This window comes from Elephantulus edwardii, unplaced genomic scaffold (assembly GCF_000299155.1).
Source record: "Elephantulus edwardii isolate Elephantulus edwardi_28Jun2011 unplaced genomic scaffold, EleEdw1.0 scaffold00047, whole genome shotgun sequence".
Lineage (NCBI taxonomy): Eukaryota > Metazoa > Chordata > Mammalia > Macroscelidea > Macroscelididae > Elephantulus > Elephantulus edwardii.
Window position 1 is genome coordinate 1,466,468 of NW_006399797.1, and position 13,711 is coordinate 1,480,178.

Genomic DNA, 13,711 nt, shown 5'->3' on the forward strand with positions numbered 1-13,711 from the left:
TAAAGGACTGCTAATCTGCTTTAGAATTGTCCTGAAATTCTTAAGTTCTACTCTGAAACACTTAGGGTTACTGTGAATCATAATCAAGTCAACAGAAATGCAGGTGTTGTGGTTTTTTTTGGTTTTATGTGTAAAGGAGAAACTAAAAATGATCATGATCTTTTTTTGAAAATAGAGAACTATGGAGTCAGATTATTGTGTCAACTTTTATTTACAGTATATTTACTTTTTATTTTACATTTCCCAATGAACTTCCTATTTATCCTCAGTAAGCAATAATTATTAATATCAGATTTATAATAAGACAGGTGCAATAGAATTTAAAAATCATCTTAGGTGCTATAAAATTTCCATATTGACATTTATATAAAACAAGAATGTGAGACAGCAGGACACCAAATTACTTTTGCTTTCCTGGAGCCACTCATGTGCAGTTTTAAAAAGCGTGAATGCTGATAATGCTACAGGGAATGTGCAGAAATGAGACTTCTAAAATAGTGGTTCTAATTAGTGAGTTACATCTTTAACTATCATCTGCTCCTGTTGATATCATCTTGATAAGCAATTTTCTTTTTCCTCCCTTAGAGGAAACTGACTTTTGTCCATTGTTCCAGCTGTTAAAGTACACTCATTTCAATTCAAATGCAAATTGTTCCAAAAGCTTTGTGCATGCTTTTTTAGTCTAAATTTGACAATGCTTATTAACAGATAAGTAGACCACCCATACTTTTCTTTATGCAAGGATGATCAAGTTTATCAAGTTATGTAACAGATGCATTTAGTATTTTAACGGTTCACTCACAAGTTGTTTGTTGTTTGTTTTTTTTTTTTTTACTTTTGATAGGATAATACCAGTCTTGTAAAATGTTATCCCTGTTCCTTAGCAGGAGAACTAATCATTTGGTGAAAGTGATACCCTCAATACACGTATACTAGGCATTCAAGTTCTCATCAAAGCAAATAAAAGTTCCATGGGCTGCTTATCTTATTAACAGCAAATTAATAAAATTATTAACTCATAAATGCTCTTTTCCTCAATGTAAATTTTTATAAGGCTTATGAAAGAAAACAAAGGCAAAGAGGAATTACTTAAGGCATATGCTAACAGGAATGGAAGGAGAGGAGCGCTCATGGTGAAGTCAATAGCATTTTGTGCTGCTAACTAAAAGGCCACATATCTTAAACAATTTTAATTCAGTGATACATGAGAGGAAGAGGAGCAGTCTCCTCCTGTGAAGATTTATAGTCTTAGAAACCTGATAGTGGATCGCTATGACTTGGAACTAACAGCAGTGTGACAGAAAGTGCAGCTAAACTGTAGGTGCTTCAAACAATAGACAATTAAAATTTGCATCTTAGACAGGATGTAAAAGCTTTCAAATTTGTATTTGCCCAAATTTTATAAAAACTAGATTGAACTTCATTTCTTTGTGGAATAAAAGTCAGTATTTACCGCAAGTACCTGTTGATTATTCAACTAATTTGTTGTTATTGTTGTTGTTGTTATGTGCCATCGAGTTGCTTGCGACTCATAGCGACCCTATGTACAACAGCCCTAAACTCGGCTCTGTCCTGTGTCAATCGCACTGTCTCTGACACTCAAATCCCGATTATCCCAGTCACTGAATCAATCCACCTCCTAGAGGGCCTTCCCCTCCTGCGCTGTCCTTCCACCCTCCCAAGCATGATGTCCCTCTCCAAGGACCGGTCTCTCCTCACAACATGTCCAAAGTATGTTAGGTGGAGCTCAGAATCCTTGCCTCCAAGGAGCCACCCGGTTTAACCCTTTCCAGGACAAATCTGTTTGTTTTCCTAGCAGTTCGTGGTACTCAATACTCTTCTTGGTAGTACAAAATAGAAAGTAAAAGGACAGAACAGGAGAGGGGACTCTAGATGATCACCACAGTACCTGGGGTACTGGAGGTAGATGTGTCAGGGGCAGTGAGATTAGCTCAGGATAAGGGAGGGTTCAGAGTGATTGTGCATAACATCGCTATGAGTCACAGTTGACTGAATGGCAACATAATAGCAACAACAAAAACAAAATGCATGCACACCAGATTCTCATTCCCAAGCGAGAAAAAGTATTTAGACTTCTCAGCCTAGATCTACTGTCTTCACTTTTCCTCCCCATTGAAGATGGACAGCCCAGAAGTTGAAACTCAGTTTCTCTATCTCTCCAGCTACACTCTTTTGCACTACAGAAGTCTTTCCCATTTCATTTTAAGGTTTTCTTGTCTGGAGGAAACACCTGAAAGCAAAGCTTTTCCTTTATGGATACATTCAATCAGAATAACTTTTGCTCCTGTGCCTGCCTCCACCATTTTCCATTGAGTTCTTACTATTAATGTAAATTTTAGTCCAAAAGTTGCTTACCTTTATAATAGATTCGTCCGTTGTCCCTCCTAACTAAGGATAACACCTAAAGGCCTGCTTTCTTCCATCTCCTTAAAGACTGCTTTCTTTCCTCTCTCTTCCTCTTTCTATAATTGCTCACAGGAGAAGGCAATGTTCTTGATAGTGAGGAGGATCCAGACCTTAAAAAACGAGACGTTTTCTTTACCTTGGAAGCAAAAGTCCTTATAAGAAGTGATCTTTTATTTCTCTCCCAGGACCCCACGGTCCTCAAACATATCGCAAAGATATTGGAACTTTTTCTATTTTTAAAAATAGAAAGAGAAAAAGAAATCCCGTGTGTGTGTGAATGCCAAACCACATACAAAAGAAAAAGGAAATAAAAAATTGAAAAGTAAAAACAACATTTTTAGCAATGTAAGAACAGCTGGCTGGTTTAGGCAACTTTTGCAGTCTGAAATCACTCAAATATGCAATGAAGTTTCGTTAGTAATAATCTGTGAATGGAATGCAAAAGTTGGGAACAAAGAAGAAAGTCCAATATTGTTGGAAAATATAAGCTTGGTGACAGAGATGGAGATGGAGACAGAATGAGAGAATTCCGTACAATTAATGGTTTATTTATTGCAAATGCCTTTATAAAAAACACAAATGGTAACTATTCACATGGACTCTACCTAATGGACTGCACAGGAATCTGATCAATTACGTCTGTGGAAAGAAACATTTGAGAGGCTCCATTATCAGTTGTGAAAACCAGGCCAGGTGCTGCCTTACACATTAACTATATATGTGCAAGTTCAAACTAATGCTAAAACAAATTACATCACATCCACAAGAACCAAAATATGACCTTCAGGCTAGCCCACCTGAGTTTAAAAACCATTTCAATAACAAGTTTGAGTCATTGAATACAAGTGAAGGCAAGATGAGTGGGAGGATAATACCAAGAATGTAACCAATAAAGAAAGCAAAAGGTCATTAAAAAAGAAAAAGTAGGAAGAAAAAAATAAGACTTGATGCCAGAAGAGATTCTGAATATTACACTAGAATTCCAAGAAGCCAAAACAAAGGCAAGAAACTAGAAAAATAAAGAGTTGAACAGAAAAGTGCAAGAGGCACTCATGAAGACAAAACAAAGTACTATTACAAAATGTGCAAAGAGCTGGGGTCAGAAAATCAAAAGGAAACAACTTGCCTGGCATTTCTCAAGCTGAAGGAACTGAAGACCAAATTCAAGTCTTGAATTGCAATATTTAAAAATTATATGGGCTGGGCTATTTGAGGAGAAATGTGTCATCAGAACTGGAGGAAGATTCATCGGCAACCTGAGTTATACATATGATACAACTCTGCTTGCTGAAACTGAGGAGAACCTGAAGTGTTTGCTGTAGAAGATCAAGGACTGCAGTCTTCAGTATGGATTGAAGCTCAGTATCAAGAAAACAAAGATTCTCACCACTGGGCCAAATGGCAGCATCATTATGGCTGGTGAAAAGACTGAGATTGTTAATCGTTTTAGTTTGCTTGGCTACACAATCAACACTCTTGGTACCAGCAGCCAATGAAACCAAGAAATGAATTGGGAAAGTCATCTCTCAGGGACCTCTCCAGAGTACTGAAGAACAACGACGTCCATCTGGAGACAAAGATACACCTGATCCAGGCCATAATCTTTGCAATTGCTTGGTATGCATCAGAGATCTGGGCAATGACTAGGGTTGATAGAAAGAATGGATGCCTTTGAGCTGTGGTGCTGGATAAGAGGGTTAAATATACTTTGGACTGCCAGGAAAAAAAAAAAACACAGGTTCGTCCTAGAGAGGGGGAAGCCAGCCTGCTCCTTGAAGACAAGGATTCTGAGGCTTCATCTGACATACTTTGTGCATGTTGCAAGGAAGGACCGGTCCTTGGAGAGTGACATCATGTTTGGGAGGGTAGAGAGATGAAGAAAGAGAGTGATATCATCATTGAGATAGATTGATAAGTGACTGGAGTAATGGGAGTAGGTGTGTCAGAGACAGTAAAGTTGGTACAGGATAGAGCAGGTTTCAGCTTTTGTGCATAGGGTCACTATGAGTCACAAGCGACTCGATGGCACATAACAACAACACAAGATGGGCAATATATTTATTGATCCCTGAAGCATCAAAATAAGACAGAAGGAATACATGGAGTCATTGTACAAAAAGAACTGGCTAACAGAGAACTATTTTGGGAAGTAGCATATGATCAAAAACCAATGGTAATAAAAGAATAAGAAGTTTAAGCTGCTCTGAAGGAATTGACAAAAAACGAGGCCCCAGGCATTGACGGAATAACAATTGACATATTTGAACAAATAGATGCAGACATAGATGTGCTCGCCACATTGTGCCAAAAAATCTGGAGGACACCTGTCTGAGAGATCAATATTTATTCCAGTTCTCAAAGAAGGTGATCCAACAGAATGTGGAAATTATCAAACAATATCATTGATATGACATACAAATGCAAGATGGTTTTAGAAGAGGTTGTAATTCTAGGGATATGGCTGCTGATATCTGGTGGACCTTGGCTGACAGCAGAGAATACAAGAAGAATGTCTATTTGTGCTTTCTTAACCATATAAAGGCATTTGACTGTGCGGATCATAGCAAATTGTGGCTAACATTGAAAAGAATGGAAATCCCAGAACAACTGATAGTGTTCATGTGAAACCTATATATAGACAAGGAAACTATTACCTAAACAGACCAAGGACACATCACATGGTTCAAAATCAAGAAAGCAATGTATCAAGGACATAGCTTTTCTCCACAGCTTTTCTCTCTATATGCTGAACAGATCATTCAAAGAATGTGGCATCAAGGTTAAAAATCAAGATAACTCATCAACAACCTGAATTATACAGATAGCACAATCTTGCTCTCTGAAACAGGACTTGAAGTGTTTGCTGCAGAATATCAAAGACTGCAGCCTTCAATATGAACTTCATGTCAACATCAAGAAAACAAAGATCCTCACTCCTGGGTGCACCATAATAGATGCAAAAGAGATTGAGATTGTTAACAATTGCTTGGATCCACAATCATTACTCTTGTCACCAAAGTACAAGTTGCATTGGGAAAAAATACTATCTATCAAAGACATCTCCATCGTGCTAAAGAGCAATGATACCAGTCTAGAGATTATTGTCTGCCTTATCCAGGCCATGGTCTTCTCAATTGCTTAATATACATCTGAGAGCTGGAAATGAGTAAGAATGACAGAAGAAGAGTCAATACCTTTGAATTACAGGGTTGAAGAAGAGTATTGAATATACCATGCACTACCTAGAGAATAAACAGGTCTGTTTTGGAGAAGGAGAAACCAAGTCGATTATCGGATTTTTAATCTCTGTCTCACATACTTTAGGCATGTTGCCAGTTTTTTGAGAAAACCATATGTTTCATCAAGTAGAGGATCAGTGCAGGGGAGAAAAACTCTGGTTAAGATGGGTTGACAAAATGACTGTGGCAACAGGGCACAGATGTGTCAGAAGCAGTGATGTTGGCTCAAGATAGGGCAGGATTCAGAACAACAAGTAGTGGTGGCCTTATGGTAAGGAGCTGTGCTGCCAATCCAAAGGCATGCTAGTCGAATCCACTAGCTGCTTCATGAGATAAAGATGAGCAATCTTTTCCTGTGTAATTGACAGCTTTGCAAAACTTTCTGGAGGGTTAGCTATAAGTGTTTTTCAACTCAGCAGCACATAACTACAATAGTAGTGGTGATAATAATCACATAAGTACTTTGACTTTATAAAAAGAAAACATTATTTCATTTAAAGCACACTCTTGCTAGCTTAGTTTCAAAGTATAACAAGTATTAGCTTTGAAATTCTCATCTGATGACATCTTATTATGTTCAAATGTGCCATTTTCCTGGCTAATTTAGCTACAGAACTTTTAACTCGTGTTTAAAAAGTTTGATGGTTTTTGTGTTTTAATTATACTCAGAAGCAATCTATTGTGAAATTTAAGGAGAATTTTTAAGTTTGGTTCATTATAATTTTCAATAATCTTTCAAAGAGGAATTGTACTATACCAGAAGCTTGAAGTATTTTAAGCTTGGACCTGTAATCGCTATTAGAATTAAACATGGCTCATTAGAAATTTTCTACATTCCATGTGATCTGGGCTTGAAATCTAATGAGAAACATCAAACGCTTTTCTGCCTTTATGCTTTACTCTTAGAAGAAAACTTAAGAGATTGCTCATTTTAGCACGCTTCTAACATATGCAGATTTAATTTATTTATCATTCATTCCTTTCAAGTTTCATGTAATATCATTTACCTAAGAATAATAGTCATGTCAAGAAAATCAGAGTAAATAGTTTCAGTACAATTTTATAAAAATAAGGATTGTATGTGTCAGTAATGTTTTCACAGTAAGACCAGAGTACAGTTTTCTTAAAACATAGTTTAAGGCATGTTTTCCCCCCAAGTCCCCTGAGATCATCAGAGAAGTTACTAATCATTAAAAATATATTTTTAAATTATTTTAATGGTTTTTAATACTATATTAATGTTCTAACAAGTATAAGAATGCAAAAGAAATGAAGTTTCAACTTGTACTTTAGCCTCAAATTTGGAACAATACATAACATCTTGATAAACAAAGAAGAGGTTGAAGCCAAGAATTCCTTCTTTTTTTATCTATAATCAACACCCATAACAGCAACAGTCAAGAAATCAAATGACATATTGCCTTTTTATTACATATTGCTTAGACAAATGTGCTGCCAAAGACTTCTTTAAAGTGCTAAAAAGCAAGGATATCAGTTTAAATATAAAGGTGCACCCAACACAAGCTATTATCTCTTCAGTTGCTTAATATGCAGGGAAAGTTGTACAATGAGTAAGGAGGACTGAAATGAAAAAGAATTGATGCCTTTAAATTGTGGGGTTGATGAGGACTACTGAATATATAAACTGTCAAAAGAACAAACATTCTGTCTTGGAAGAAGTGTAAACTAAATGGTCCTACAGACAAGTATATTAAGACTTTATGAGTCTCTGGTAAAGCGCATCATTTTGCAAAGTGGAGGGTCAGTGAAGTTGGGGAAGATCCTCACATGCATGCACAAAGGGCTTAAGCACAATAGAGATCATTAGGATGGTGCAGGGCTGGAAATGCGTTTGTTCTGTTGTATGTTTGGTCACTATGAATAGGAATTGACTAGGCAGCATGTAACACCAGTATAGGTTATTAAGTATTTGATGGATTATTCAAAATAAAAACAAAATTAAATGTTTAAAAAAATGTAAATATTTTTCCTTTTTGTTGATTTCAATATGAAATTACAACTGTTACAAAGATTCCTGGTTATAATCAGAGTGGTTTAGGAAAGAAATTCTCACAAAATTCTAGGTAAGATATTTTCGTATTTAGTGCAGGGTGCCTAAAATTTTATTATGCATAAAATTATCCTGGTATTTAGACAAAAGTGCATACTACTAGAGTCTAACTCAATGTCTAAAAAATAAAATCAACTATCTATGTATTTAATCTTTATGTAAGTCATTCAAGAAGCTGGATTCAATGAAGAAGAATGTGGTATCAGGATAGGAGGAACACTTCTTCACAATGAGCATTAAGATGAAAGAACCTTGCTTGCTGAAAGCAAAGACTTGAATGACTTGCTGAAGAAGATCAAGGACTGCAGGCTTCAATATGAATTATATCTCACCATCAAGAATACAAAATCCTCACAACTGGACTGATAAGCTATGTCATGATAGATGGAGAAAAGATTGAAGTTGTCAAGTACTTCGTTTTAAACTTGGATCTACAATCAACTTCCAGCAGCAGTCAAGAAATTAAGATACATTTTGCATGGAGGAAATCTATTGTCAGTCACCTGATTAAAGTTCTAAAAAGCAAAGACATTAGTTTGAAGACTAAAGTGAACCTTATGCAAGCCAGAGCATTTTCAATTGCTTCCTATCCATATTAAAGACAGACAATGAGTAGGAATGACAGATGAATAACAAGTGCCTTTGAATTGTGATATTAAAGAAGAGTATCAACACCAAGAAAACAAAAATTCTCACCATTTTGCCAATTTGCAGCATCATGATAGACAGTGAAGAGATTGAGACTGTAACAGCTTTGGCTTGCTTGGCTCAACAATGAAAACTCTTGGTACCAGCAACCAGAAAATCAAAAGATTAATTGCATTGGGAAAACCTGCTATCAGGGACCTCTCCAGAGTATTGAAGAGCAATATGTCAGTCTAGAGTCTAAAGTGCACCTAACCCAGGCCATGGTCTTCACAATTCCTTGCTATGCATCAGAAAGCCGGACAATGACTAAGGATGAAAGAAGAATTGATGCTTTTGAGTTGTGATGCTGGAGAAGAGTATTGATTATACCATGGACTGCTAGGAGAACAAACAGGTTCATCCCGGAAAGGATGAAACCAGGTTGTTTTTTGGAAGCAAGGATTTTGAAACTTCGTGTGGCATACTCTGGGCAGGCTGCAAAGTGTGACCTGTCCTTGGGAAAGACATCATGCTTGGAAGGGTAGAGGGATAGTGGAAGACAGGAAAACCCTCAATAAAATGGATTGACCTCATTACTAAGGTAATAAGGGTAGGGGTATCAGAGAAAATGAGTGGAGCACAGTTCAGTTGTACACAGAGATGTTATGAGTCACAAGCAACTTGACGGCACATAGCATCAATAGAATATTTCATGGACTTCCAAAAGAAATGCAATCAGAGGACTTCTTAGAGATAAGGATGGTGGGATTTTTGTATCACCTATTTTAGACATGTTGTCAGAAAGAGGTCAGTTCTTGGAAAGAGATATGATAGAAAAGATAATGAATCAGAGAAAGAGATGAAGAACTTAAACTAGAGGGATTGATATAGTGACTACAGCAAAGTAATTGAACCTTAAATACAGTGGAGATGGTGATGGTGTTGAAGGAAAGGGCAAGATTCTAATCTGTTGTTCAAAAGAACATGTTGTTGTTGTTGTTGCTGTTAGGTGCTGTCAAGTTAAATATGATTCATAGTGAGCCTATGAAAAGCCAACCTGAAACTTGACTTATCTTGTACCTTCCTTAGTATCTCTGAAACACTAGAGCTCATTGCTTAAATCACAGTATCAGTTCATCTTGTTGGGGGGGGCGGGTGTCCCTTTCTTTCATCTTTCCGAGCCTGGTGCTCCTCAAAGTATAGCCTTACATAGCTACATGTCCAAAGTATGAAAGACGAAGCTTCATTATCTTTGCCTCCAAGGAGCTCTCTGGCTACACAGTTTCTGGGACATATCTATTTGTTCTTTTGATAGTACATAGGATATTCAGCACTTTTCTTCAGCATCACAACTCAAAGGCATCAATTCTTCTGTTATCCTTATTCACTGTTCAGCTCTCCAATGTATGGCAGGTGCTTGAAACTACCATAGTCTGAACCAGGTGCACAATTAGTCTTCAAACTGACAACACTTATCTTCAGAATTTAAAAGAGGTCCCTGACAGCAGACTTGCCCAATGCAATAAATCTCCTGATTTCCTAACTGCTGGCACCAAATGTGTGGATTGTTGCTCCAGTAAGATGAAATCTTTAACAACTTTTTTCTTTTCTCCATCTATCATAATGCTGACAGCTGGGGCCTGTGGTCAGGATCTTTGTCAACTTCATGTTAAGATATAGTCCATACTGATGACTGCAGTCTTTGATCTTCTGCACCAAGCATTTTATATCTTCTTCACTTTCAGCAAACAAAATTGTCATCAGAATAATGCAGGTTCACGATAAACATTCCTCCAATCCTGATGTCAAACTCCTCTTTATAGTCCAGCTTTGTGAATCATTTGCTCAGTGCACTGACTGAATAGGTATGAAGAAAGAATACAACCCCGACACACACCGTTCTTGGCCTTAAACCATGCAGTGTTCCCTTTCTCTATTCATACAACAGCTGTATGGTCTACATATAGATTGTGTATGAGCACAATTAAGTGTTCTGGAATTTCCATTCTTTTTAATGTGAACCATAATTTGTTATTATCCATACAGTCAAATGCCTTCACATAGTGTTTTACATACAAAGATATATTCTATTGGTATTCTCCCCTTGTAGCCAGGATCTATCTGATATCAGTAATGGTATTCCTAGTGTTACGGCCTCCTTTAAAACCAGCTTGTATTTCGGGTAATTCCCTGTCAATGTACTATTTTAACTGCTTTTGAATGATCTTCAATAATATTAATTATATTGTTTGATAGTTTCCACATTCTGTTTGACCATTTTTCTTGGGAATGGAGACAATTAAGGATTCCTTGCAGTAAGTTGGTCAGGTAGCTGTCCTCCAAATCTTCTGACATAAACTGTGGGCACATCGAGGGCTGCATCTGTTAGTTGAAATATGAGGGAATACCAATTGTCATGTTTTAACTATCAGATGCAGCCCTTTATGTGTTCACCAGTTTATGGTAAGAAATTTGAGAATAGTTACTTGGCCAACTAACTGAAAAAAATCCATATTTGTTCCCATTCCCAATAAAGGTGATCCAACAGAATGTGCTTATAACATTAATATCACATGCAACCAAGTATCACTGAAGATCATCCAAAATTTGCTAGAGGAGTATATTAACAGAGAACTCCCAAAAGTTCAAGTGGAATTTAGACAAGGCCCCGGTTCCTGGAATGTCATTGATGATGTCATATGGATACTGGCTGAAAGAAAATTTTGGAAGAATGTCTTTGTATTTTATTAACTATTCAAATGCATTTGACTATGCAGATCATAACAAATTCTGGTAAACATTAAGAATAGGTATCCCAGAGCATTTAATTGGACTTATATGAAACTTATGCCTACACTAAACATCTGTTGTCCAAATAAAGCAAGAAAATATTGTGTAGTTTAAACTGAGGAAAAGTGTACATCAGGATTGTATCCTTTCTCAGTACCTATTCAATTTTTACATTGAGCAGTTCATTTGACCTGGACTGTATGAAGAATAATGTGGGATCAGAATCAGAGGAAGACTCATCTACCACCTGCATTTGTGCAGATGACATAACCTTGATTGCCAAAAACAAGGACAACTTGAGATGCTTACTGCAGAAGATTAAGGACTACAGACTTCATGATGGATTACATCTGAGCATCAAGGCAACAAAATCTTTACCAATGGGAGGGGGGGAAAGCTTGAAATTGTCAAGAATTTAATCTTGGATCCACAATCAACACCATTGACGACAATAGTCACAAAATTAGGAAAGTCTTCTGTAAAGGACCTCTTCAAAGTCCTGAAGAGCAATGATGTCCAGTAAAAATTTAAGGCATATTTGATTCAAGCTATGTTTTTTCATTAACTTGCTATGCATCTGAACACTGGACAATGAATAACTATGACAAAAGAAGATTTGATAACTTTGAGTTTTGGTCTTGGAGAAGAGTACTCAATATCCCACGGAATGTCAAAGAAATAAACAGACATGTCTTGGAGAAATGTAACCATAGTGTTCCTTACAGACAAGGATGGCAAAGCTTCATCTCATAAAATTTGGGCATGTTGTTATGAGAGGCTATTTATTGGAAGGGGACATCATGCTTGGAAAACGGGAGGGTCAGCAAAAGAGAGGAAGATCCTCAGTGAGATGTGTTGATACAGTGACTGGACTGCAGCAACGAATTCAAGTGTTTCAGGGATAAGGAAGGTGTGTAATAGGACAGGGTACAGATCTGTTGTCATAGAGATGTTAAGTTTTGTACTCAACTCAATAGCACCTAAGAACATGAATCGGAATCATTAGAATGACAAATAAGAACGACAAATTGTTTTGCCTTTACAGAATCAGTTATGTAGTTGGAATCACACAGTATTTTCAGAAAGATTTCTTTCACAATTTTAATTTCTTGTTATTGTTGTTGTTAGGTGCCACTGAGTCAACTCCAACTCATAGCAACCTTAGGTCCAATAGATCAAATGTTGTCCAATTCTGCACCATCCTCACAACCTCCACTTTGTTTAAGGTTATGATGGAAATCACTGAGTTAATCCATCTCATTGAGGATCTGCCTTTCCTTTGCTTCACATAAAGCAAATCTCAGAGCAAGGAGAAATATCAGGAATAAATATGGACATTATATAATGATAAAATGTTTCCTTTTCTAAGATACAATAACCCTTATTAAATATATACTTATACAGAATATCAAAATGTGTGAGGTAAAGAATTAAAAACGTTCACAGACAAATAGACAAATTCAGTACATTTTTGTTATACACCTCAACACTCTTACAGTAGTAATTGGCAGATACAGCAGATAGGAAATCAATAAAGATATAGCTGAACTTAAGTGTGCCATCAATCAACAATATCTAATAGGCATTTAGAGGATATTTCATCCAACCACAAAAAAAATTATATTCTTCACAAGTTCACAGTGAACAGTCAGCAAGAGAAAGCACATCCTGATACACACCTTTGCATTTTTCCAAGAACACAAAATATGTTCTGAAATTATAGTGGGATTAAGTTAGAAATGAATAAAAGAAAAGTAGCATGAAAAAAATCCACAAATATTTAGATATTAAACTCAGTTCCTAATAGACATTAGTCAAAGAAGCAAAGTTTGGCAGGACAGCAAGTAATAAATGTTGACGAGGATGTGACAAGATAAGATCTCTTATACATTGTTGGTGGGATTGTAAAATGGTACAACCACTCTGGAAGGCAGTTTGGTATTTCCTCAAAAAGTTAAACACAGAAATTTCATATGACCCAGCTATTCTACTGCTTGGAATATACCCTGAGAAATTAAGAACTGAGGCACAAATAGAAACTTGTACACCAATGTTCATAGCTGTGTTATTCACCATAGCAAGAACACGGAAACAGCGCAAATCTCCATCCAAAATGGAATGGACTGAGAAATTATGGTACATTCACAGAATGGAATACTACACAACTCACAGGAACAATGATTTTGGAAATTACTACCTAAATTGGGAGGGATTATGCTAAGTGAACTCACTCAGCCCCATAAGGGGAAAAATACTGTATAAGACCATTATTATAGAACTTGCATGAGGATCCAAGGTCGAGTAGGGAGGAGAAGGGTAAGGGTAGGGGTGGGCCTTAATCATAAAGCCACACAATTTAATGGGTTGATAGAAGTATGGGTAAAGGAAAGGGGAAAGATCTGGAGTGAAAAACAATGAATACAAACTTTTTAAGTAAACCAGTTGTTGTTGTTGTTATGTGCCGTCGAGTCGCTTGTGACTCATAGCGACCCTATGTACAACAGCCCTAAACCCTGCTCTATCCTGTGCCAATCGCACTGCCTCTGACACACCCATC